Here is a 26,604-nt window from a genome sequence, read left to right as displayed (position 1 = left end):
CATATAAAACAATCAAAACCAGATAACGATGTCTGCTAATCCAAACCATCAGTAGAGAGAAGAAAAATATGCTTGAAATTTCCTAGTGTTCCAACTGAAATGAATCACTGCATGTTTGATTGCTGAGTTTGTACAATGTTACTTTGTTTATTCTTCATTAGGCTATTATTAATGTTTTTATTACCATACAGAAACTATGTTGAAATGGAACTAGCAATACTAGTCACTAATTATGTAATCACTGGTAATTATTAGTTGGTAGAGTTTTCATGCTACATATGATCCAGTGTTCTATGAAAGACTCTAGCATACAACAGCCATATGATTTTTTACATTAATAAAATGTTCATGTGTGAGAAAGGTATGCACTTTGACTTCGACAATCATGTGTTCAGAAGAGAAGTGGTTCTGCAGTGGGCTAGTTTCAACTTTTCTGCTCCTCAATTTTTACATCTGTAAAATTGGGGAATGTTAGTAATACCCATAAAACAATAAAAAAGATAAAATCATGACACACACAAATATAAAATAAACCTGTGTCAAAGATTTAATTCACTCATTAATTATTGAGGAAACCAGAAAGATATTACAATTTTAAAGAGAATACAAAATACCACACAAATATATAATCAGGAATATTTAAATGAATTTACAAATACAAAAAGAGCTGCCCCCTCCCTGCCCTCCAAATCCCCACCCACAAATGGTAGGTAAGTCAATTGTCTCTCTGTGGGAAGAATTAATTTGCTTGTCTATGATCAACAATTATTTCCTGGGTTTTTCTTTGTCAAGAGAAAGTTTGTTACTGATTTAATCTTGTTACCTGTTATTGGTCTGTTTGGGTTTTCTATTTCATCCTGACTCAATGCTGAATTCTAAAAAAATTACAAAGAAGAACTCATATCAATCCTCCTCAAACTATTCCAAAATATACAAAAGGAAGAGAATCTTGCCAAGACATTCTATGAAGCCAGCATTACCCTGATATCAAAACCAGAGAAGGACACCACAAAAAAGAAAATTATAGGCCAATGTCCATGATAAATATAAATGTAAAATCCTCAACAAAACAGTATCAAACTAAATTCAACAGCACATCAATAAGATAATATATAACAATCAAATGGAATTTAGTCTAAGGATGAAAGAATGGTTCAATATATGCAAATCAATAAATATGATATATTATATCAACAGAATGAAGGACAAAAACCTTATGATCATCTGATAACGTTTGGCTGTGTCCCCACCCAAATCTCATCTTGAATTCCCACATGTCATGGGAGGGATCTGGTGGAAGGTAATTGAATCATGGGGGACAGGTCTTTCCCATGCTGTTCTCATGATAGTGAGTAAGTCTCATGAGATTTGATGATTATAATTAAGTTGGGGTGGGAAGTTTCAGCACAAACTTTCTTTGCTTGCTGCCATCCATATAAGACATGACTTGTTCCTCCAAGTGGAACTATAGTCTAATTAAACCTCTTTTGTAAATTGCCCAGTCTTGGGTATGTCTATATCAGCAACATGAAAACAGACTAATATATCATCTAAAAGAATGCAGAAAAAGCATTTGATAAAATTTAGCATCCCTTCATGATAAAATTCTCAAAAAACTAGGCATAGAAGCAGCATACCTCAATAAAATATAGGCCACATATCACAAACTCACAGATAACATTATGCAAAATGCAGAAGAGCTGAATGCCTTTCCTCTGAGAACTGGAATTAGACGAGTATACTCACTTTCAACACTTTTATTTTATTTTTTTAGACAGAGTATTGCTCTTGTTGCTCAGACTGGAGTGCAATGGTGAGATCTTGGCTCACTGCAACATCCACCTCCCAGGTTCACGTAATTATCCTGTGTCAGCCTCCTGAGTAGCTGGGATTACAGGCGCCTACCACCACACTAGCTAATTTTGTATTTTTAGTAAAGATGAGGTTTCACCATGTTGGCCAGGGTGGTCTTGAATTCTTGGCCTCAGGTGATCCACCACCCCCATCCTACCAAAGTGCTGGGATTACAAATGTGATCCACTGCACCTGGCCTCCACTTTTGTCACTCTTATTCAACATAGTGCCAAAAGTCCTAGCTGGAACAATAAGGCAATGGAAAGAAGAAAGAAGAATTCAAACTGGAAATGAATACTCTAATTGTGTATCTTTGTAGGTGATGTGATCTTATATTTATAAAGACCTAATGACCCCACCATAAAACCCTTGGAACTGATAAACAATTTCATTCAAATTGTAGGATAAAAAATCAACATGCAAAAATTAGAGCACTTTTACACACAAACATTAGCTAGTGGAAACATAAATCAAGAAAGTGTTTTCACCTACAATAGCTACAAAAAAATCTAGAAATAAATTTAAACTAAGAGGTGAAAGACTTTTACAAGAAAAACTAGAAAAGACTGATGAAGAAATTAAAGAGGCCAAAAAAAAAAATGGAAAGATTTTCATGCTAATGGATTGAAAAAATTAATATTGTTAAAATACTATCCAAAGAAATATACAGATTCAATGCAATCCCTATCAAAATACCAATGACATTCTTCAGGAAAGACAAAACAATTCTAAAATTTCTTTGGAATTAAAGAGCCTGAAGAGCCAAAGCAATCCTGAGCAAAAAGTGTAAAACTGGACAAATTACACTACCTGACTTCAAAATATATGATTAATGCAAACTTATAATAACCAAAATGGTATGATATTGGTATAAAAACAGACTCATAGACCAATGGAGCAGAACAGAGAGCAAAGAAATAAACCCACGTGTTTACAGCCAACCAATTTTCAACGGAGGTGCCAAGAACATACACTGGAGAGAGGATACTTTCTTCAATAAATGGGGCTGGGAAAACTAGAAATCCATATGCAGGAGAATACAACTAGACCTTTATCTCACTGTACATAAAAATCAACTCAAATCAGAATAAAGACTTGAACAAAAGAGGAAAATCTATAAAACTACCAGAAGAAAACATGGAGGACACCCTCCAGGACATTGGTCTAGGCATAGATTTTATGGCTGAGACTCACAAAGCACAGGCAATAAAACAAAAAATGGGGCTACATTAAACTAAAGAGCTTCTTCACAGAAAAGGAAACAAACAACAGAGTGAAGAAACACTCAAATGAAATAAAGTATTTGCAAAATAGCCAGAACACACAAGGAACTCAACACGACAGCAAAACACACAAGCAGCCAATCCCATTAAAAAATGGGTAAAGAGGCTGGGCGCGGTGGCTCAAGCCTGTAATCCCAGCACTTTGGGAGGCCAAGGCGGGTGGATCACGAGGTCAACAGATCGAGACCATCTTGGTCAACATGGTGAAACCCCGTCTCTACTAAAATTACAAAAAATTAGCTGGGCATGGTGGCGCGTGCCTGTAATCCCAGCTGCTCGGGAGGCGGAGGCAGGAGAATTGCCTGAACCCAGGAGGCGGAGATTGCGGTGAGCCGAGATAGCGCCATTGCACTCCAGCCTGGGTAACAAGAGCGAAACTCCGTCTCAAAAAAAAAAAAAAAAAAAAAAAAAAAAAAAAAAAAATAGGTAAAGAATCTGAATGAGTATTTCTCAAAAGAAACCACACAAATGGCCAATAGGTATGTTAAAAAATGCTCAACATTGCTAATCATCACTGAAATGAAAATCAAAAAAAAAAAAAAAAAACAAGAAGATATTATGCTACCCTGCTAGAATGGCTGCTATTAACAAGGCAAAACATAACGGATTCTGGTGAGGAGGGGAAAGGGAAATGGTTACACACTGTTGGTGGAAATGTAAATTAGTACAGCCATTATGGAAAACAGTATGGGAGTTCCTCAAAGAACTAAAAATAGAACTACCATGTTATTCAGCAAACCCACTACTGGGTATTTATTCAAAGGGAACAATATCAGTATATCAAAGAGATAACTGCACTCATAGTGCTGCAGCATATTGCAGCACTATTCACAACAGCAAGGATATGGAATTAACCTAAATGTCCATACGTGGGCGAATAGATTAAAAAGTCATTGATGGATAAATGGATAAAGAAACTGTGTTCTATTTACACAATGGAATACTATTTAGCCATAAACAAGAATGAAATTATGTCATTTGCAGCAAAATGGATGAAACTGAAGGTCGTTATGTTAAGTGAAACAAGCCAGGCACAGGAAGACAAATATCACTTGTTCTCACTTATATGTGGAAGCTGTAAAAGATGATCATATGGGAGTGGAAAGTGGAATGGTGGTTGCCAGAGGCTGGGATAAAGAGAGATTGGTTAATGGGTACAAATAAACACTTAGATAGAAGCAATAAGTTTTAATGTTCAATAGTAGTGTAGGGTGACTATAGTTAATAACAACGTATTGTTCATTTCAAAATAACAGAAGTGATGACTTGAAATGTTCTCAAATATAGGACTAATAAATGCTGTGGTAATGGATACTCTAAACATTCTGACTTAATCATTACACATTCTATGCATGTAGTAATATACATAGCACGTAAATATGTAAAAATATTATATATTGTTAACAAAAAACTTAAGAAAAGAATTATTTCCATTTCAATCTGTTAATCTACAATATACAGAGTAGTAAACCGTTTTGTCAATGAAAGGCATGCATCTGAAGAGTTAGATAACAAGGAAGGGTATATCCTAGAAAATGCCTAGTTTTTCATTGAGAACTCCCATAAGCCTTTTCTGTTCCATTTCAAAGTCTTTCACAATTTTTCTTTAAATACCTAATTAGAGAGGTTACTGAGAAGTTTTTAACAAAGTCACGTAATGCTTTTTCATTATTTATTTATATATATATTTATTTATTTTTTAGACAGAGTATTGCTCCGTCTCCAGGCACCAGGCTGGAGTGCAGTGGCGGGATCTTGGCTCACCACAACCTCATCCTCCCAGGTTCAGGCAATTCTCCTGCCTCAGCCTCCCAAGTAGCTGGGACTATAGGCACGCACCACGATGCCCAGCTAATTTTTGTATTTTTAGTAGAGACGGGGTTTCACCATGTTGGCCAGGATGGTCTAGATTTCTTGACCTCATAATCTGCCTGCCTCAGCCTTCCAAAGTGCTGGGATTACAGGTGTGAGCCACCATGCCCGGCTTCATTTTAACTATTACATAATACACACATACCTCCCATCAGTAGAGTAGATTTTGGCTCTTTTAAAATTCCTCTTATTATAATTTAATAATTATTAACACTTGCAACAAAAATGTATACCTATTCACTCAGATTACTGATATCAAGATTCAGGCTGATGCTGTTAGGCAGTTTGGCCAAAAGTGAGTGTTGGTGTTATGAATTATCCTATAGAGGAGAGCATAGTAAATGAGCAAAACCGAAGTGAGCCATTGTTCTGTTTTCCAAGCAGTCACAAAAATGTTAAAAGGCTCATTAGATTTTTACACTCTGTCTTTTACATGAACAAACTGATTTATCAGACTTATGGTACTTTTTAATCATCAATAATTTTATTCTTTTTGACTATGAATTGGAGTAGTAAAAGAGAAACAAAAATGCCTCAAAATAAAGGCTTACATTCAGTGATCAATAACCCAGAAGATAACAGATGTGGCACAGCTGTCACACTAAGTCTATCCCGTTAAAAAAAAAAGGACTTGGAATAGATGGAGAACTGAGAAGAAGTCCAATGAACAAAATAGAGGCTCTGGGCTAAATGTAACTATGAGGAATACAGGGTTTGATTCAATCATTCAATCATAATTTAGGCTGGATAGGCTCTGTTTTTCATGCCCCCAGATTCATCCTCTGCTCTTCTCTGCCGTTAGAGAGCCTAGCCATGGTGCATGATTCCCATGGAGTACAGGACCTTGGCTGTACAGTTCTTTGCCCTCTAGCTTTCTGTTGGGTTTAGTTGTTATTTCTTCCTTGCCCTTTGAGTGCTATGGTTCTGCATCCCTTTATGACCACTAAAATTGCTGACATTGTTTTCACCTTGCTTGCCTCTATGGATCCTGTTGTGATGATGGCTTCTGATTGTTGACAGTCCTTGGTGTCTTCCAGTATCTCTTATTGGTCTCTATACCTCTGAAAATAGTCCAAACTGCCTCTACCTCAGAAAATAGCCCCAACATTAAATTCTCTTTTTAACCTTAGCTGAGTGTTTTCTGTTTGTTCTCAGGATCCTGATGAATCTGGAAAGAATAACAGTAACAAACCGTTGAGAAATAACTGTATTCTTGATAGTTACGTAGCTTATATATTAATTATTTAATCATTAAATATTGCCATTTTCATTTAACAGAAAAGGAAATTGAGGCACAGAGAACTTCAGTGACTCACTTGAAGCAAAATTGACTATAAAAAAAGCCATGTTGTTACTGAGCATGCTATATTTCATAATTAACTTTAGGTTTAGATACCTTTTTAAAGCACAGTTTCTTTTTTTGCATGATGTGTTTTTCTTTTCTGAGCAGTCCTGCACTCCTATTATAAATTATATTTTTTGAATGGGGTTCAATGGGGGTTGTCCTACCTGTCTTTGCATAAATCATCTCATTTTGTTCTACTTATAATGCTTCAAGTTACAGAACTCATAACATTATCACATTTATTACGAGCTAAGAGAGCATTAATCATAGATGGCCATAAAAGCTAGAGAAATTAACAATAAAGTTTGCTGGAAATTGCATTAATCATGTGGCATCTTGAAAAATGTCAGATTACAAAAATGCTGCTTTCTTGCTAGTACAAGTAGAAAAAATTGTGGAAGAGAAAAGAGATCAAACAAAATTAATGTTATTCTTTGAAACTATTTTACCCAATTATATTGCACAGATACAAACCAGGCTTTATTGTAGGTAATTTATATATGCTGTCTTATTCAACCTTTCCGATGACCCTGCAAGTTACATACAACTATCCATTTCTCACATATGGAACTGAGATCTCCTAACATTGTCAAGGTCACATAGCTATTAAGAAGCAGAGCTGGAATTTGGACAATGGTCTGTCTAATACTGAAATCCTATTGCTCCTCATTAAAAAAAATAAATTATCATAAAACTTTGATTTGTAGGTTGGTTAAACCTACAAATTGAAATTCATTTCAATTCTCAGTGCTTATGTTTGACTTCATTTGAACCGTTTGTGCCTTAGGTATAGGCCAGTCCTAGTCAATATCCATTTGTGGCCTTTGGAGTTGAGGACTCTGCTTCAGAGAGGGCTCATAAAAACCAGCAGTATTGTGTATCGGTAGGAGGTATTCAGCTTTACAGACCTAAATTTATGAACTATTTGTAGGTCCTTTCAACATTAATATAAAGAGAACTGTGCTTATGACTAAAAATATAAAACACATTGGCTTTAAATTCAGGCCTATATTTATTATGTACAACCTCATATGTTCTTTTATTTTGATTGTTTTGAAGTATAAAGCTTGCTGGTGGCAGTTTACCACAGTGTGACTACTGGGAGCAGTGAAATCAGCTGGAGAGAAGCCATGTGTCTACATTTTTCTCAGTAAAATGTAAGTGAATTATAGTTCATTTCATTAGATTTTTTTCTCATATTTTCATTTCATAATTAAAAACACACCCTTGTGTGTACTATAAAGATTCCCTGCTTTATATTTTGGAAAGAATTTTCAAAAGCTAACCCCACTTTCATGACCACTAACAAATAAATGGCCACTTCTTAGTGCCCTTGGGGAGAACATTTGCTAGAGCAGAGGATAATTCATGGTCTTTATTTTAAAGTAGTGTATGATAAGATGGAAAGATTCTAGATTATGCGGTGTTTCTCTTCTTAACTCTCTGGCTGCTCCTTATTTATGCTCTTATCTTGGTTTCAGCATGTTCTGCTGACTTCAAATGTGGATGATTTCTAAAATTCTGTTCTTGGCTTTTTGCTCTTCCTTTTTCAGTTCTTTCTTCATGTTTTTATCATGTCACCAAGTATATATCAAAACTGAGTTCTGGGTCTCATTTTTAAATGCCTGCTACCAGTAGAGACATCTCCTCCATAAGTACATCCAAAATGCCACACCACTTTCCCCCTCTCCAGCTGTCCTGTTCTGACTTGTTTTGCCACTTACATCTTATTTTCCCGCAGGCACTCAGACCTGAGAACTTGCAATCCAACTTAATCCTTGTCTTTCTCTCTCCCATATGGCTATTCACAGTCCTCTAAGTTATTCACTACACTGGATTGGCTCCTGCCTTTCCCTCCTCTCTGCTTCTATTCTAATTTAGAGACCTGCAACCTTGTAGACTTTCTTTTTCTTGTTTTGCATATCATTTAGGAATAGAAGCCCTAAACAGGATGACAAATAAATGACCTGTCTGTTGTGGCTCCTGTATGGTCTTTGTACATCTGTTCTCTCTAATCTTAACTCCATTATTTGTGCTCTCTTAACGTTTTATGAATAATCTCCTGTAGCAATTGCCACATGTTTTGTGGAGTGGTGATGAGGAGGGTGGAGGAGCTCTTTAAACTCTCCTACCCACCACAGTGAGCTCTTCGTGTCTCACTCATTGTTGTGTCTGGCATAGTGTTAAGCATAGTGCCTGGCATATAGTAGAGAACTAAAAAATGTTTAATTGAATCTACACATGTGAAATCAGATTTAATTTATCTATAATAAATAGTATCTCCCAGAAAAACTGGTGCGGTTTTCTGGGCTATTTCCTTGTGTTCAATGTGTAGGAAACCCACCAGGGTGAAAGGTGGTAGATTCTAGGTTGGGGAGATTTTGATGCTAGGCTGAATCATTTAGCATTGACACCTTTTAGAGATAGCATTTTAGAGGGATTCATTAGGTGGTGCTCTATCAAATGTTCTAGAAGAAAAAGGACTTTAGGAAGATAGTAGAAATATTGAAGTGATTCTGGTGTAAGGTTACCCCAGCCTGGAGTTGGTAATGGAGGAGAAAATAGAGATGTGTTGGGAAAAGGAGGTTGAATCAAGGGAAGAAAATATTAAAAATAGGAAAAATAAAAGTTGACTATAAGATTTGGGGCAGAAGAAATCAGACAGGAAATTAGAAGTCTCTCTGGGATTTATTTTGAGCCATGTCACTATGACTTCAGATGGAGCTGATACTCAGGAAGTGTAAGGATGAACTTTTGGAACTTTTTAAGTTATCTGGGATCTGATGCGCATGAGTTGCAATCCTTAAGAGAGGCATGGGGACTGAATTTACTTTGGAATACTTTTAATCAGAATTCCCTTCCTTCAGCTGTTTTCTTTCCCTCAGAAGAACAGGATAACTTATAATTCAGTACTTTGGTTTCTTTTTTGTTTTCCCCAAATGCCAAGGTGGTTTGAGGAAAAAACAAAAACAAACAAACAAACAAACAAACAAATCCCAAAAAGACTCTATCTAAATTCCTCAGAGCAGCTAGAAGATAACATTTTGTGATATTTTAGGCATTAAACAATTTGTTGATTTTGTTGATGTTAGATTGATGATTTTACTTAAAATTCTTCAAGAAATCTTTCTAAGAATCTTTGTCCTTACAGAGTCTCTAGGAGCAAAAAAATCTTAAAAGGATGATAGCCCGCAATTCCAGAGAGTCAGTTGGAGGGATTCACTCTTCAAGGTGTTATATAGCTTTAAAGGATTTGTTTGAAAAATAGTTTAAGTCCTGTGCCATGAGCAAACTGGGGTCAGAATATATTATTCACTCTGCAGTTTGGATTCCAGAGAAAATGCAATTATGCAATTTTGCAATTTTCTTTGTAACAAATCTGGTATTCCTCTCGGGGCTCATTTGTTGGGGTTGAGGAAGAGAAAGCAGTGAAATAATTAAGCATAAAATTCAATGTAAAGCATGTATGATGTGGCCATGTAAACTGTTGGGTAATGCTTTGTACTCAGATTGAAATCCTTATTACTCAGTACTCTCCCTAAGACAGTATTGCTTTTATGGGAGAGGAAAGGGTACAGCATACAATATTTTATCATGCAGAGAAAGATACAGTTTCTGAGGCAATCCTTACCTGTTCCTGGTCCTTGTCCACTGGACAGGGCCAGCTTCGTGAACATGTAGTTGTCTAGGGCCCCATGATCGAAAGGTTTTACGATTGGTTTCATGCTCTACTGTTGGTAATTTGAACTTCTTAATAATATTACATTTGAATCTGTGTTTTATAAGTGAATTCTGATTGGATGATGCAGCAAAGGAGACATACACAATATCCATGTCTACACTGTTTCTTCTTGCCCTATTCATGTATAGCAACTGTGATGATCCATAAGCACTTTTCCAATAGACTCTAATATTAGTTTTGTACACTGTGTATTAATTTGCCACAAACTGAGTGGTTTAAAACAACCACATTCATGACTAATACCTTCTGTAGGACAGGAATTTTGGCATTCCTAACTGCATCCTCTACTTACGGGTTCATAAGGCTGTGTTCAAGGTTGGCTGGGCTGCATTCTCATTTGGAGGCGTGGAGAGGGAAGGATCTGCTTTCAAGTTCCCTCATATTGTTGGTAGAATTCATTTACTTAGAGAAGTAGAGTACATGGCAGCTTACTTCTTCAAAGCTTTAAAACAATGGTTTGACGGGGGGAGGAAAAAGTAGGGGAGAGAGAGTCCCTGCTGCTGCTTGCAGTTTCTGACCTGTAGTCATTCTTTTAAAGGGTTCATCTGATTATATAGGGCTCACCTAGGATATTCAATCTTTGTATTAACTTCAACCAACTGAGTTGGGACCTTAATTATTTGTAATGTCCCTTCACCTTTGCTATATTATGTAACATAATCATAGGAGTAATATCCCATCACATTCACGCAGCCCACTGCATTTAAGTGAGGGAACTGGACAAAGTATACACAACAAGGGGAAGAACACTTGGGGGCCATCTGTTACAGTCATTGATATCTAGAGGTTCAGTAAGACTCAAATGAGTACACAGTAAGCCTGTTACATCTACCAATGAGAACGTGGGGATGTGAACAGCCCTAGAGGCCATGGTTTCTATTTCAAACATAATTTGCTTTGAATGTGGAAATAGGTCAATGAGCACTAAGAAACACAAATGACCAGAGGACCCTATCGTGTCCTTTTATACTTCCCAGCATTACCCAATCACTTATACTAAAAACGATGAAAGAGAAGGAAAGGGAAATAGTGAAATCTATAATTGCTCTTCTTGTTAGTCCTTCTTTCTCATCAATAAGGCAAAGATAAAGACTATCAGTAGAATGTGCCTAGATCAAGAAGTGAAAGAAAAGCAGTTGTGTTAGTTTTATGCAGACTTTCCACTCTTCTGGTAGGAATATTATATTCATATATGAGCTGTAAAAAGTGAAGCCTGAAATTTTGTTAATTCAATACATGAGTTAAATGCTCTTGTATTAGCATTTAAGACTGGTACTGAACAATATAAGATGAATGGTACAATTTTTACTAACAATTTTAATTAGAATAATATTAGATCGCAAATGAAAACACCATAACAAATTGAGACAGAGAGACTGTGGAAGGAAGGAATGGGCTTTATGTTGTAAAACTTTTAATGACACTTTTTTCTGTACTTTGGAACCAACATTTTCATTTTTCACTGAGTCTTTTAGATTATAGAGGTTGGTTGCTGGGAGCTCTGCTAGCCTCCAGAAACATCTGTGACTGGGAGACTTTTGGACTATTTTTCTTTTTGTTTTTGGCTTAAGTCATATTCTGAGTGGGATTCCCTGGCTGATTTGGCTTTCACTTTGCTTATTCTGGTTCTATAGACTCTCCCGAGATTGCACTGTTATTTTTTTTTCAGAGCTCAGAGATTCCTCTCTGTATTTATTGTTACCATGGTTTATCCAACCATTCCAACTTCTGATTTCCTTTTTCTATTTCACTTATTTATATATGTGTTCACAGACCAGTACTACACAGCTTCTCATCTATGGCTTTGTAGTTTTTCTTAATGTATGGTAAGTTAAGTATCATTTATTTGCACTTCATGGTTGACCTGGCTATTTCTGGACTTTAATTTCTCAGCATATATTTTAGAGAATATGTAAAGTTCCTTACCAAACAGTCACAGAAGAATTAATACCAATCCTTCTGAAGGTCTTCCAAAAAACAAAGTAGGTGGCTTGCTATGAAAATCATTTTATGAGGCCAACACCACCCTGATACCAAAGTCAGAAAGATACCACAAGAAAAGATAGTTTAATTTATCTGGTGAAAATACTAGCGAACCAAGTTCGACAACACATCAGGAAGATTGTATAGCATGATCAAGTGTGGTTTATTTTGGGATGCAAGATTGGTTTTACTTATGCAAATCAATCACTGTGATATACCATACTAACAGAATGAAAGATAAAAATCAAGTGAAAGAAAAAAAAATTTGTTAAAGTTCAGCATTCTTTCGTGGTAAAACTTCTCAATAGAATGGATAGAGAAGGAAATTTCCTCATCAAAATAGAGACAGTTGATCAAAAGTCCACAGCTAACATCATCATCAACTGGAAACAATTGAAAGCTTTTTCTCTAAGATCTGACACAAGGCAAGTATGTCTGATCTCACCACTTATTCAAAATTATTGGATGTACTAGCAAGAGCAATTAGACAAGACAAAGAAAAAAAGGCATCCAAATCAAAAAGTAAGAAGTAAAATTATCTCTGTTTGAAGATGTTAGGATTCTACATGTAAAAACTCTAAAGATTTCATAAAAATACTGTTAGCTATAATAAATAAATTTAGTAAAGTAGAGGAATACAAAATTAACACATAAAAATCAGTTGCATTTCTTTACAACAGTAGCAATCTATGCAAAAAAGAAACAAAGAAGACAAGCCCAGTTACAATAGCATTGAAAATAATAAACAGAAATAAATTTAACCAGGAAAGTGAAAGATCTGTACAATAAAATTATAAAACATTGGCAAGAATAATTGAAGAAGACAAATAAATGGAAAGATATCCTGTGTTCATGGATTGGAAAAATTAATATTGTTAGAATGTCCATACTATCCAAAGTAGTACACAGATTTAATGTAATTCCTATCAAAGTCCAAATGGTATTCTTTTACAGAAATGAAATAAGTCTTAAAATTCACGTGAGACCATAAAAGATCCTGAAGAGCCAAATCAATCTTGAACAAGAACAGTTAGAGGCATAACACTTCCTTATGTCAAAATATATTTCAAAGGTGTAGTTTTTAAAAGAATATGATACTGGCATAAAAAGAAACATTTAAACCAGTGGAACAGAATAAGGAGCCCAGAAAAAAAACCCATTTATCTACAACTAACTGTTCTTCAAATAGGGTGCCCAAAACACACAACGATGAAAAGATAGTCCTTTTCATAAATGGTGCTGAGAAAACTGAACATCCACATGCAGAAGAATGAAATTGAACCCTCATTTGACATGATACACACACAAAAAATAATTCAAAATGGATGAAAGAAAGGCCCCATGACATTCATATGGGCAATGATCTTTTTTTTTTTGATATGACCCCAAATGCACAGACAGCAAAAAGAAAATGTAAACTAGTGGGATTGTATTGTACTGTAAATTGTCTCCATAGAAAAGGAAATGATCTATACTGAAAATACAACCTATAGAAAGGGAGAAAATATTTGCAAACCATGTATTCCATAATGGGTTAATGTATTAATCTGTTCTCCTGCTGCTAATAAAGACATACCTGAGACTTGGTAATTTATAAAGAAAAAGAGGTTTAATGGACTCACCATTCCGCATAGCTGGGGAGGCCTTACTGTCATGGCAGAAGGCAAAAGGCACATCTTACATGGCAGCAGGCAAGACAGAATGAGAACCAAGCAAAAACAGAAACCCCTTACATAAACATTGGATCTTGTGAGTCTTATTCATCATCATAAGAACAGTATGGGGGAAACCGCTCCCATGATTCAATTATCTCCCACTGAGTCCCTTCTACTATACATGGAAATTATCAGAACTATAATTCGAGATGAGATTTGATTGGGGACACAGGCAAACCATATCAGTTAACATACAAAATACGTAAGGAACTCATGTAACTTAACAACAGCAACAACAAAAAACTCAAATAGGCTGGGCACGGTGGCTCATGCCTGTAATCCCAGCACTCTGGGAGGCCGAGGTAGGCAGATCACCTGAGGTCAGGAGTTCGAGACTGGCCTGGCCAACATGGCGAAACCCTGTCTCTACTAAAAGTACAAAAATTAGCTAGGTGTAGTGGTGGGTGCCTGTAATCCCAGCTACTCAGGGGCTGAGGCAGGAGAATTGCGTCAACCTGAGAGGTGGACTTTGCAGTTAGCTGAGATTGCACCACTGCACTCCAGCTTGGGAGACAAGAGCAAGACTCCACATTAAAAATAAATAAATAAATAAAAATGAAAAAAATTCAAATAACCCAATTAAAAAATGGTAAAAGGACCTCAGTAGACATTTTTCCAAAGAAGACATAAAAATGACAAATAGGTATATAAAAAGGTACTCAACATCACTAATCATCAGGGAAATACAATTTAAATAAAACCGTAGAGAGATACTGCCTCACATCTAATAGGAGGTCAAAAAGACAAGAGATAAAAAGTGTTGGTGAGGGTGTGCAGTAAAGGGAACTCTTGTACATTTTTGGTCAGAATGTAAAATGGTATAGCCATTATGACAAGCAGTGTGAAGGTTCCTTGCAAAACTAAAAACACTAACGTATGAACCAGCAATCCCTCTGCTGGCTATATACCCAAAGGAAATCAAATCAGCACCTTGTAGAGATAGCTGAGCTCCCATGTTTATTGCAGCATTATTACAACAGCCAAGATATGAAAACAACCTGTGTTCATAGATGAATGAATGGGTAAAGAAACTGTGGTATATACGTATGATGGAACATTATTCGGAGTTAAAAAAGGAGTGCAATTTGTGACACAGGGATGGCCCTGGAGGATAGTATGCCAAGTGGAATAAGCCACACAGAGAAAGGCAAATACTGCATGATTTTAGTGAAATTTTAGGGGAAAAAAAGTCAAATACTTTATGTAGAAACAAAGAGTATGACAGTGATTACCGGGGAGATGGAGGGGGAAGAAACGGGGAGATATAGGTCATGTTATATTAGATGGATAAGCCTAGAGATCTAATGTTCAGCAAGAAAACTGTAGCTAATAATATTGTATACTAAAATTTTGCTAAAATGGTAGATTTTAGGAGCTCTTACCCTCCCCCCCACATACAAATAAGGTAACTATAAAAAGTGATAAGTTAATTTGCTTGACTGAGGTAATAATTTTACTATGTGCATATATAGCAAAACGTTGTGTTGTATGCTTTACATATATGTAACAGAAATTTTCTAAACTATCCATTTAAAGGTTGTACTGGAATTTTATTCAATTAACAAATTAATTTGGAGTTAATTAAATCTTCAAAAGAAAATGGGATATGTTTCCATTTATTCCAGTTATTTTGTGTGTATACTTTTCTGTGAACACTTTTCAAAAGTAATGCTATTTCTATATATTATGGTTTGGTTTTTTGGTGAGGATGGTGAATCTAAAGACCAATAGAAAAATCTTATTCTCTTTATTTAGTAGCCTTCATGTAAAAATTGCTCTCAATATCTGAACTTTTCTAGATTGTAAAAACCTTTGGTTTACTCAAGTCATATAAGTTAAAGAGACTAAATTAGGGTTGTGTGTAAAATTACTGGTTATGTCAGAATTGCCATAGTATTATTTATTTTAAATGGCAGAGACAGAATAATATTCTTGACATCTTATAATAGAATTAAGAATGTATGTGATTTTATTTTTTGAATATACATTTTATTGACATGAGTAAAAGGAATCAGAATGATTATTTTTCTGAAGATAGGTGTAGATATATCTATTCAGATATGATAGAACTTCTAAATATATTTTGTTAATATTTTTGAAATAAACATTTATTCTGTGGTTTATACTAAATTTCTCTGGCTAAAACTTTATCTTTGATACACATTTTATTGATGCAGTTAACAGTTTTTCTTACATCAAGGCATTCAAAAACGGGTAGCTATTTAATGGCAGAAACTTAAAGAAACATGAACTTCACTCATTATATGACATTTTTCTCCTTAAAAAATTAAGAGGAAAGGGAATGATAAAAAAATGTAGTATTATCTTGAGAATTAAATGATTTGAGGAGCTGATTAATGTAGCTATTGTACATTCTTGTATAAGAAATATTTTCAGACTTCATCAAATGTCAAAATAGGGAGATGCTGGTCTTTAATCACCTACTACACATTTTGGCTGCCATAGCAGCAAGAAATGAACCATTATCAGTTAGTGTGATAGCTGGGCATTATCTCAAAATACATTTTTAAATGCAAATTAGTAGTAGTAAACGGTGTAGTTTCTTTCTTTTTCTTTCTCTTTTTTTTTGAGACAGAGTTTCACTCTTGTTATCCAGGCTGGAGTGCAATGGCACGATCTCGGCTCACAGCAACCTCCGCCTACTGGGTTCAGGCAATTCTGCCTCAGCCTCCTGAGTAGCTGGGATTACAGGCATGTGCCACTGTGCCCAGCTAATTTTTTGTATTTTTAGTAGACACGGAGTTTCACCATTTGACCAGGGTGGTCTCTATCTCTTGACCTCGTCATCTACCTGCCTCTGCCTCCCAAAGTGCTGGGATTACAGGCTTGAGCCACCGCGCCCGGCCCTGATGGTGTAGTTTCTAATTTGCTATGGTCAAGCCACAAAATGCATTTTGTTTTGTGATTTTTTTTTGGTATGAGGTCAATGTCCTTAATTTCTGTTGCTTTTAAGAAACTTTTCATTATTGTCTTCAATTATTTTTATTCTTTGTCCAAGGCCTTGGGATGTAGTCATCACTGGAGATTAACAATGATCAAGTATGAATGTCATTGTATTGTGTTAACTTAATTCTCTCTCTTTTTTTCCATCTATTCCCTTTACCTACTTTCATCGAATTTTTGATTTAATTTTTACCCACAATATTATAGATTTGAGGTTTGAGATAAAGCAAGACTTTTGGGATTAAGTGAAGAATTCTTCAGATTTTTCAGTTTTATCATGTGTGCTGAAGAATTATCAAGACCAAGTAGAGCTGTGCATTATATTCTGTTCCAGTGATCCCTCCCACGCTGTGGGTTTCTTCACCTTCATTCTATAATTGAAAGTTATTTCCTTGAAGATCCTTTAGGATTGAGGCATGTACAGGAAATTTCTGCATCAAGTCCATGGTATGTTCACAGATTTGCTATGGTGCTTGTAAAATCCCATGGAATGAATGGGACCTGTCAATTCTGTAGAGTGGGGTATGTCAATTCCTGATAGCTTTGTGGATTTCAAAATACTTATGGAAGGTTTTTGCTTATGTGGAGTTGACTGTGTTTTTAAATAATAAATAAATACTTTGTGGTGGATGTGGTCAGATCTGTTCTTTTTCCATCTGTCCTCTATAACTACATATTGGTAATTTGACCTATAACTTAGCAATAATGCTGTACTTTTCTGTTACCCTTGAGCATTTATAATGGTGTTCATGAAATAGTTTTCTATTTCTACTTTATCATAATTCACTTGGGAAACAATTAAAACCTTCTTTTGTTAAAATAATTAAAGAGCAAACAAGCAAGCAAACAATAAATCTTTCTTCATTCTGCATTGAATAACATATAGAATAAGAAGCACTGTGCTAGTACGAGAATGATACAAGGCACAGTTACTGACCATTTGCAGTTTAAAAGAAACATTAGGAAAATTTTTGTCTTGATTTTTATTATAAGTTATTCCACTTTTGTAACATAATAACATATTCCATCATGAGACTATAACATGTTTCAGAAGTATTAGGTTAGATTGGAGAGCATTACAGCACTTGAAGATGTTTATTGGACTTTGGCATGTGCATTAGTTTGAACCTAAGATGGAATCCGAGTTACATTGTATTTCTTTGCCAGCAGTTTTAAAAATATTTAAATTTGAACATATTTGGTTGAGGAATGCACTCTCCTGTTTTACATGCTTTACCACTTCCATCCAGCTCTCTGTGCACTTCCTGGCTTTTAATTCCTGTCGTGTCCTGTAGTATTTCAGGTTGCTACTCTCAGTTTACACTAAATAACATCAATGAAAATTACAGAATTATAGAATTTTTGCTTAAAAGTTATCAATGACCTTGTAATTGTAAAATAAATTAATAATTAATAGAGCAATTATATTCTTCAAGGCTAATACAATCAGAGGTATCAATATAGCTATACTGCCATTATGCAATAGTCATTCTGATTAGACATTGCATTTATTCTGATGGTTGGTGCCCATACTGCCTCTACAGTTGTTACTTATTTTGAATATTATGGGGTTTTGTGTGTGTGTGTATGTGTGTGTGTGTGTGTGTAGTGTGGTGTGGTGTGTGTGTGTTTCATTTTCATCTATTGCAAGCACTTTTCACATGACATTTTCTGTGACATAGGGCGCTTCAGCATCAGTAGGCTCCTTGTTTAACTTTGACTGCTTCCTGCACTAACAAATGACTTTTTGTTCAAGGATGATAAGAGATCAATTAAGGAGAAAGAAGAATGTTAATCCAAGATGGAGAAGGCCCACCCTAATTGAAGAATGGTGAATAGGATTCTGGTCAATGAATTATAGCCTCATTTTAGAATTCACTCATCCATTTGATAATTAATTATAATGGTATCTTACATAATCATCAGAGGCTTTCCCTGAAAAATACATGAAGGCAAATGAACCTTTACTTCAAGCTTGACATCTATCTTTGGCTCACTGTTGACGAACACATTATAATGAAAGCAACAAACAAGATCGCTGATCATTCAAGTTTGGTGAAGAAGCCAGAAAGATTAATAACATTGCTGTGTAACTTGAACAACAAATTTATCCTGATAACAAAAATTTTTATTAGTCCCTTCTCTCTACTCTTACTAAAGTAAGAAATCATACTCAAATGATAGTTTAATATTTTTCTAATCACGAAAATGAAATATTTCTAAATTCATAGGATTAAAGAGCTCTTCTCGGTATTCCATGTTTTGAAATTATTTCATTACACAGCAATGGTGCAGTTCCTCTCCTCTCACAGGTTTTGTTCTTCTTGGACTATCTTTTTCTCCATCAGTCACCAGAAGTGGAAGATTTATTTTTTATCAGCTCATTAACTTCTGACTCCGTAGCAAGATAAAATACAGTCACATTTGAAATAAACACATTTTTATTGTCAGCAGTTGTTGACAAATACAAGCTTATGCTTGTTTGCTTAAAACAATATATTCAACAGTAAAATCAACTTGACAACTGAAAACTCCCATCTCTTCTTTCCCTAAGGGAAGATATTCTCAAACAAACATTTGTTACATAAATGTACTTGACAACTGGCAACTCCCATATCCTCTGTTCTGAAAGCAAAGCACAATAATCACAAGAAAAATTGTAAAGAAAATCCCCATGCATTTATTTGACATCTAGGCACTGCCTTGCATGCTAGAGATAGACTGGATCAGCAGAGTAAGGGAAGAAGGAAAGGAGTGCAAAGGACTGGGGTTTTTCTGTTCCTTGAAACATTAAAAAAATATTGACAACCCATAATTATCCTTTGATCATTTATTTTTCTGTATAGTTCTTTTCCTGTAACATTAATTATCTTTGCTGCTGCCTGTGTCTCTTACCTTTTTAATGTGATATCTTAATATTTAATGTTGAGATAGGCTGTTGGAGAGATGGTTTCAAGCTTCAGCTATAAAATTATTCATAGTATAGTGAATCATGTGGTTGAATAGCAAGATATTAAATAGAAAATGAATTTATGTTATAAAAGGAACCAAAAGACAAAAAAACCTGACCAATGGCTCTTATGAGAATAAATATGAATTATTTCTTTTATTTTATTCTTTACTTTAAAAGATCATAATTAAAATATGGATATATATATATACATATATATATATATATTTAAGATGGATACATTTATGAACCTAATACTTTAAAATAGATATAGGGACTTACATTGTATAGTGAAGGACAAGTAAAAAAACTCATGTAGTCCACATCTGGGACTTCTATGTTGGTTTCTCTTTTGCAGAGTTTTGTGCTATTATCACCAGAGCCAGCAATTGAACCTAAATTCTGAATGTAATGGAAGCCATTAATCACAATCAAGTTCATCATTTTTTTTTCATGGCAAGTAATATTCATATCAGTGATTGCTATTCCACTAAGAAATTCTAAATGCTTCATAAAAATGAAACACCACATAATAAGAGACTAAATCATATGAAACAAAATTTTGACTTTTGAATGTATGATCACTCAAGGCTGCTGGATGATAATTTTTCTTTATGATTCTACAGGTAGCTCATTTATTTTTTTCTCATATATTTGACTTATTATAGGGCCCTGCAGCCCTCTCTGAGCATCATTAAATATATTTGTGAATCATTAATCTAAAAATTAAAAGCTGTTTAATACTTTTGTTTCATCTGCTTAACTAATTACACAGAAGTAAAGCACATTTTTAAAATTACTTTTCTTGGTGCCTCCTGCATTTATATAGCCTTACCGCATTGTGCATATGTATAGGTCTTTCTCTTCACCCAAACCCCCGCTATTGTTCTTTCTGCACCCTGACCTTACTACTCTTTTATGTCTTTCACTCTAAGGAACTTGATCAATTCATTCACTATGTAGAGCTTGTTATCACTTGGCTTCGACTTACCAAACATTAAAGTTTCACCCCTGACTACTCTTCTGTTCTCATTTTCTTCCTCTTCTTCCTTAAGTGCACGATGACATCATTCCACCTCTCTGAATATTTTCAAGATATTTCTTTCTATCATTGTTTGCTCCTCTCTGTATATTCTGAACTCAGTGATCAGATAAGCTACAGTTATGCTCATTAATCATAAAATCACAAATATGTAGTTTAGCTTAAACTTCTCTCCTGGGCCACAAAATATTCTAGCGTGTTTTCCCCAAAACATTTCCAAAGAGAAATCCTTAATATATCTTCCTCATCTCGTGTTTTTTATTCTACTTAAAGCCATTCAGAATACAAACCTTGTCATGTCTATTCCTCTCTTTTCTCATAATTTTATTCAGTCATCAAGACTTGCTAACTCACTGTCTCTGAATATATCAAGCTTATATCCTTTAAAAATCCTATAGCATTGCCTAGTTAAGTACCTCACAATCTCTCACCTGGAAAATTGCAACAGCTTTTTAGAATAGTCTCTTTATTTCCCTTTTCTCCCTACTCCAGTGAATTTCTCCAGTCCAATTTTATCCTTTCTGTGTTTAAAATCATGTATTAGTTCCATACTGCATACAGAATGTTGTCTAAACTTTGACTCTGTTGTTAAAGTACATTGACTATAAACCCTATTCCATTTTCCAGCATTTTATCTCCACTTTTTCTACTCTTAAAGTTTACATTCTAGTCAACCTAAACTACTTTTCCTTTTTTCTGTCTTTCATTAAAATAAATTATCATGACAGTATAACTGTAAAAAGCTTTGGAGTTCTATTCTATCTCATTTTAGGTTCAGGGAGTATGTGGGTATATTGTGTGATGCTGAAGTTTGAACTTCTAATGATTCCCTTGTACAAGTAGTGAAAATAATACCTGACAGGTAGTTTTCCAAGCCTTGGCCCCCACTTTCTTCTTCCCTGAAATGCTTTTCACTTCTTACATAAATTCTGTGATTTGGATTGTGCTTTGTTAATTTTTTTCATATGTTGGAATATCCTTGTGTCATCATCACTTGCAAAAAATTCTTACCAACTTGTCAAATTCCATTGATATTCTACCTTTTTGTAGTGCTTTATTCAGTGCCTCTAGGCAGAAATAAAATCTCTTTCATCTACATCCCCGAATATTCATTCTATTTATCTCTCCCTTTAAAACACACAGATATCACATTTTACTATAGTTTTTATTGGATCCCAGATTAAACACAATTGAACAGATATTTATTGTGCAGATGCTATATGTCAGGCACCATGTTGAAAGGAAACTATCAGCAAATAATTCCTGCCATTCTGGGTAAGGAAGACTGACAATGAGTAATCCTTATTATAAATAAGTTAATGATATAGTATGTTAGAAGACGATAAATATTATGGAAAAGAGGAAATGTGAGAGCAGGGCAAAGGGAATCAAGAGTTCTGTGGTGATATTGAGGTTGCAGATTGAATTTGGAATAGAATGGATGGGGTATGCCTCACTGAGGAGATAATTTGAGCAAAATCATGAATAAGGTGAGGGGGTTATCCATGTGGAAATCTGGGGAATGACCTTTTACAGATTGGGGACAAACTGCACAAGATCCTAGTCTTGAGTATGCTTTTCTTATAAAAAGGGGGATAAAACTCGAAGATGAAGTCAGCAAGGTAGCAGGGGTGATATCAGGCCTTGTAGGTCATCAGGAACTTCGGCTTTTACTTTGAGTGAAATGGAGGGCTGTTGGATGGTTTTGAGTAGAGAGGCAATAGTTATTATCTCACCTACTTTTTATAAGAAGCATTTTGGCTGTTGGGTTGAAAATAGACAGTAAGGGAGCAAAGGGGAAAGCAGAAATCCATGCTAGGACAGTTGGAACTAGGATGGTAGCAGTTGAACTAGGGTTGTAGAAGTTGAATGGAATGGAATGGAACTAGGGTAGCAGCAGTGGATGAAGTCAAATACAGTCAGTTTCTGGCTGTATTGTGAGGGTGGAGCCAATGGGTTTGCTGGTATTTTGGTGTGTGGTGTAAGGAAAGGAAGAAATTAAAGATTTTAATAAAGATTATGACCCGAGCAGCTATAAGTATGGAAATTCCTTTAGTAGAGAAAGGCAAAATTGGGGATAGAGCAAGACTGGAGGGTAAAATTAGCAGTTCAGTTTTGGACATGGTAGCTTTAGAAAATTAAGTAAAGCTGTTAAAAGAATTGCTGCATATACCAGCCTGGAATTCAAGAGGGAGATCTGAGATATATATATATATCAACATATGTATATACATACCAAGAACATGAGTGTTGATCAAGAAGAGACCCTAGGATTCTTCTACATTAAGAGGTCAATAAGAAGAAAAAGAATTATTATAAGAAATGGAGAAAAATGATCAGTGATGTTGGGGGAAAACCAAGAGAGAATGGTGTCTTGGATAAAAGTGATGTAAATACATTAAGGAAGAGCAAGTTATTCACTCCATCAAGTGTGGCAGAGAGATGGTATTTGATGAAGACTAGCAATGAGGGCTAAATTTACTAACATGCAGGTCATGGGAAAAATAGGGTAGAAGTAGCAATGAGAACAAGAAGCATCTCCAAGTGCAATACTGTAATGACTGTGGGAATAAAGGAAAATCTAATGCTTGAAAGGCTGGGAAGGGTAAAAGTATCTTGAGAGGATAATATTTTTATTAGAGCCAGAAAATGAGGCAAATATTCAGCAATATTCAGATAGGAAATTTTGATAATGATGAATGATGAATTTGACAGGGCATAGTGAAAGAGTTTTAGAAGTTTAGGAGAATGTTGGGAAAAGAATTAGAGGATCCAATTTGCATTATTGGAATAAACATGTGACAAGAGTGTGAATTTGGGGGATAGGGAATGGCTAAATTTTGGGATTTCCTGTTGGATGGTCAAGATAATATTTGGGGCCGGGCGCAGTGGCTCAAGCCTGTAATTCCAGCACTTTGGGAGGCCGAGGCGGGTGGATCACGAGGTCAAGAGATCGAGACCATCTTGGTCAACATGGTGAAACCCCGTCTCTACTAAAATACAAAAAATTAGCTGGGCATGGTGGCGGTGCCTGTAATCCCAGCTACTCAGGAGGCTGAGGCAGGAGAATTGCCTGAACCCGGGAAGCGGACGTTGCGGTGAGCTAATATCGCTCCATTGCACTCCAGCCTGGGTAACAAGAGCAAAACTCCGTCTCAAAAAAAAAAAAAAAAAACCCAAAAAAAACAAAAAACAAAAAACAAAAAAAGATAATATTTGACACTGTCTTGAGATGTGGTCTCCTTCTCTTTATACAGTCTTCCTCTTGACCTGACCTCTGATATAGGAGGGAGAAGGCCAACAGGAGCATGGCCTCAATTCATTTTGTTGAGGAATGGAGCTTACACAACATATGGAGGCTCCATGTTAACACTTTTGATTAGACTGGTAGCTCTGGGAAAGCTAAGCCTCCCACTGTGCTGCCCCCCTTTAACTCCTGGCAACAGCTGTAAAAGGCCTAGGGCTGTGTGGACAGAATAAACAGTGACCACCTATGCTGTATTCAGCCAAGTGTAGCCCACTGATTAGATAGTGGGACAGCTTGCATTGTTTGCATGCACCCTGAGGTGCTTCTTTAGAGAAGCATCATGCTGAGGAAAGAAGGAGTCCGGCAAAATCAGTTAGGTGCCATAACAAAGCAGGTGCCAGAGGAATGGGTTATAAATAAAAATGGAAATAACCATGTTCCCTGTGTGAGATCATAGTGCTTTTCAGAAGCTGAAGAACACCAGCACCACCTGGGAGGAACAGAATAGAACACCTGAGAGACACCACTGCAGAAATATTTATGTGGATTTGGGGCGAGGTGGAAGGCTGTGCTTCAGCAATCAGGTAAAAGTTAGGACAATTAGCGTTATTACTGTTAATATGAACTCTTATTTTTTACCAACAGACTAGTGAGGGCTGGATAAATTTGGGTTATATAGTAATGAAGGCACATATCTCATGTGCCCTGGTGGACTGTAAACTTGAAGGGAAAAGTCTATGCCAATATTCTCTAAAGCACACAGTGTAACACATTTGTTGACTTGTCTATATAAAATGATTAGAAATAACTTCGAATGCTGAGATGTGACATTGCAGATGCTTTGTCAGTGTTCATATATATCCCATAACAACTTTGAAACAGAAGGGAAGAAGAAAAGAAAACCAACTTATATTTATGGAATAAGTAGCCTTACAGGCTGATTCAATTTCTATCAAAAATAATAATAATAATAATAATAAAAGATTCTGGTTATACAAGAAATTCAACATAAATGGTTACGGAATATGCTTGTTTCACATCTTAAACAGCATTTTCCAGTACAATGCGACAAAGGTGTGAACATGAAGTAAATAATCGTTGAGGAGTTTTCATTTAAATTTCTGCATACCAGAGAAAAATGGTCTATTTCCTTATGAATTTCATCCCAAGAGGCTTGATACAGAGTGACCAAGGTAAGATGGAGCAAAGGGATTGGAGTAAATTAATAAGGAAACCAAATAAATATGAATGAGAAAAAAGAAAATGCATAAGGCTATGACACTTGAATTAGAAATTTGAGGAAATAGAAAAGAGGGATAATCTAAGAATAGCAAAAAATGGAGCAAGTAGAGACTTTCCGTGTAGTACTTAAATTCTACTTTTTCTATGGGCCTCCTTTGACCATTTTATCTAAACATGTCCCCATTTTATTTTCTAGTGACTCAGACCATAGTTTTGTATTTTATGTTTGTTTACTTGTTGCGGTCTATCTCCTTCACTAAATAGAAAGTATTATCAGAGCAGAAACCACACTGTATTTTATTCACCATGTGTCCTTTCAACCAAACATAATGCCTGGTACATAGTAGGCACAAATAGTGGTGGAATAAATGAATAAATAAAGGAAAGAAAGGATAGAATATGTATTTCAATTTCATGATTTTTCATACTGGCAGTGAATCAGTAACAAAGATAATTCCCAAAGGTAATTTGTTAGAATACTGTTATGACTCTCTGTGCCAGGAATAATAGTCTTGGCATAACCTGAGAATTTCTGAAGGTTTTTAGTGAGAAAATCATACTTATTTGTAGTACTATGGGTATGGGAGATGATCTGAGACCCTGCTCGGTATATCAGATGAAGATATAACCCTGGGGTACATGACAGAGGATTGTTCTGACTGCTGTTAGGTACCAGAACTGGTGGAAGCCAAGACTCCAGGTAATACAAATGGACAATTACTAGGGAAGTTTAGAGGTTTCCTGACACTCTTGAAGATAACTCTTCAGAATCTCCAAATTTATAAATATAATCATGCCATGTATCTCTCTCTAATTAAAAAATGTAAAGGAAATGTTGAAGTAGTTTATGAAGTTTAAAATTAGATTTCTGCTAGCAAAACACACCCTACAGTGTCTTAGAGTGCTTCATTTTTATAATAGTACCTTTAACCTTCTTAAATATGTAAGATAAAAGCAGGGCTGATGAATGACAGGGCAGTTGCTCTGGAGCACATGGGACATGTATGAGAGTGTTTGAGAAGATGCTTTCCTTCAACAGATATGGGGCACTGGTTCTGGGCCACACCCATAATCTTCAGTTTCCTCAGACTGAGAAAAAGAACTTCTGTAGAAATGTGATTATTATATTCTACTTTTCCAGTCAACTTCATATTATATGCAGCACAAGTATTCCTTTTTCTTTCCCCTGTTACCTATGATAAAGGTTAGTTCACCTATGTTTGCCTCATGAAAAGAATTTGTAAAGGACCTGGCTTTCTAAAGATTCACATTTTTTACTAAAGGGACATGTTACCTGTGTATACGTTCACATGATAAATTAGCAGGTTTTTACCTTTCAGCAAAATTTCCTTTCTTGATGAGTGA

The 26,604-nt window shown here is 35.5% G+C and overlaps 1 long non-coding RNA gene across 1 annotated transcript in view; it reads left to right on the top strand.

Annotated features, from left to right (window-relative positions):
- The first annotated feature begins 7,412 nt into the window (after nt 1–7,412).
- LOC144581503 (uncharacterized) overlaps nt 7,413–26,604 on the top strand; it is a 41,952-nt gene continuing 22,760 nt past the window's right edge. The window contains exon 1 of the long non-coding RNA XR_013532385.1: nt 7,413–7,511. This is a non-coding gene — a long non-coding RNA (uncharacterized LOC144581503). The remainder of the gene's footprint in view (nt 7,512–26,604) is intronic.

The sequence above is a fragment of the Callithrix jacchus genome, chromosome 2 (assembly GCF_049354715.1).
Source record: "Callithrix jacchus isolate 240 chromosome 2, calJac240_pri, whole genome shotgun sequence".
In the NCBI taxonomy this organism is placed as follows: domain Eukaryota; kingdom Metazoa; phylum Chordata; class Mammalia; order Primates; family Cebidae; genus Callithrix; species Callithrix jacchus.
Note: the sequence above shows the minus strand (reverse complement) of the source record. Positions and strands in the feature narration are given on the sequence as shown.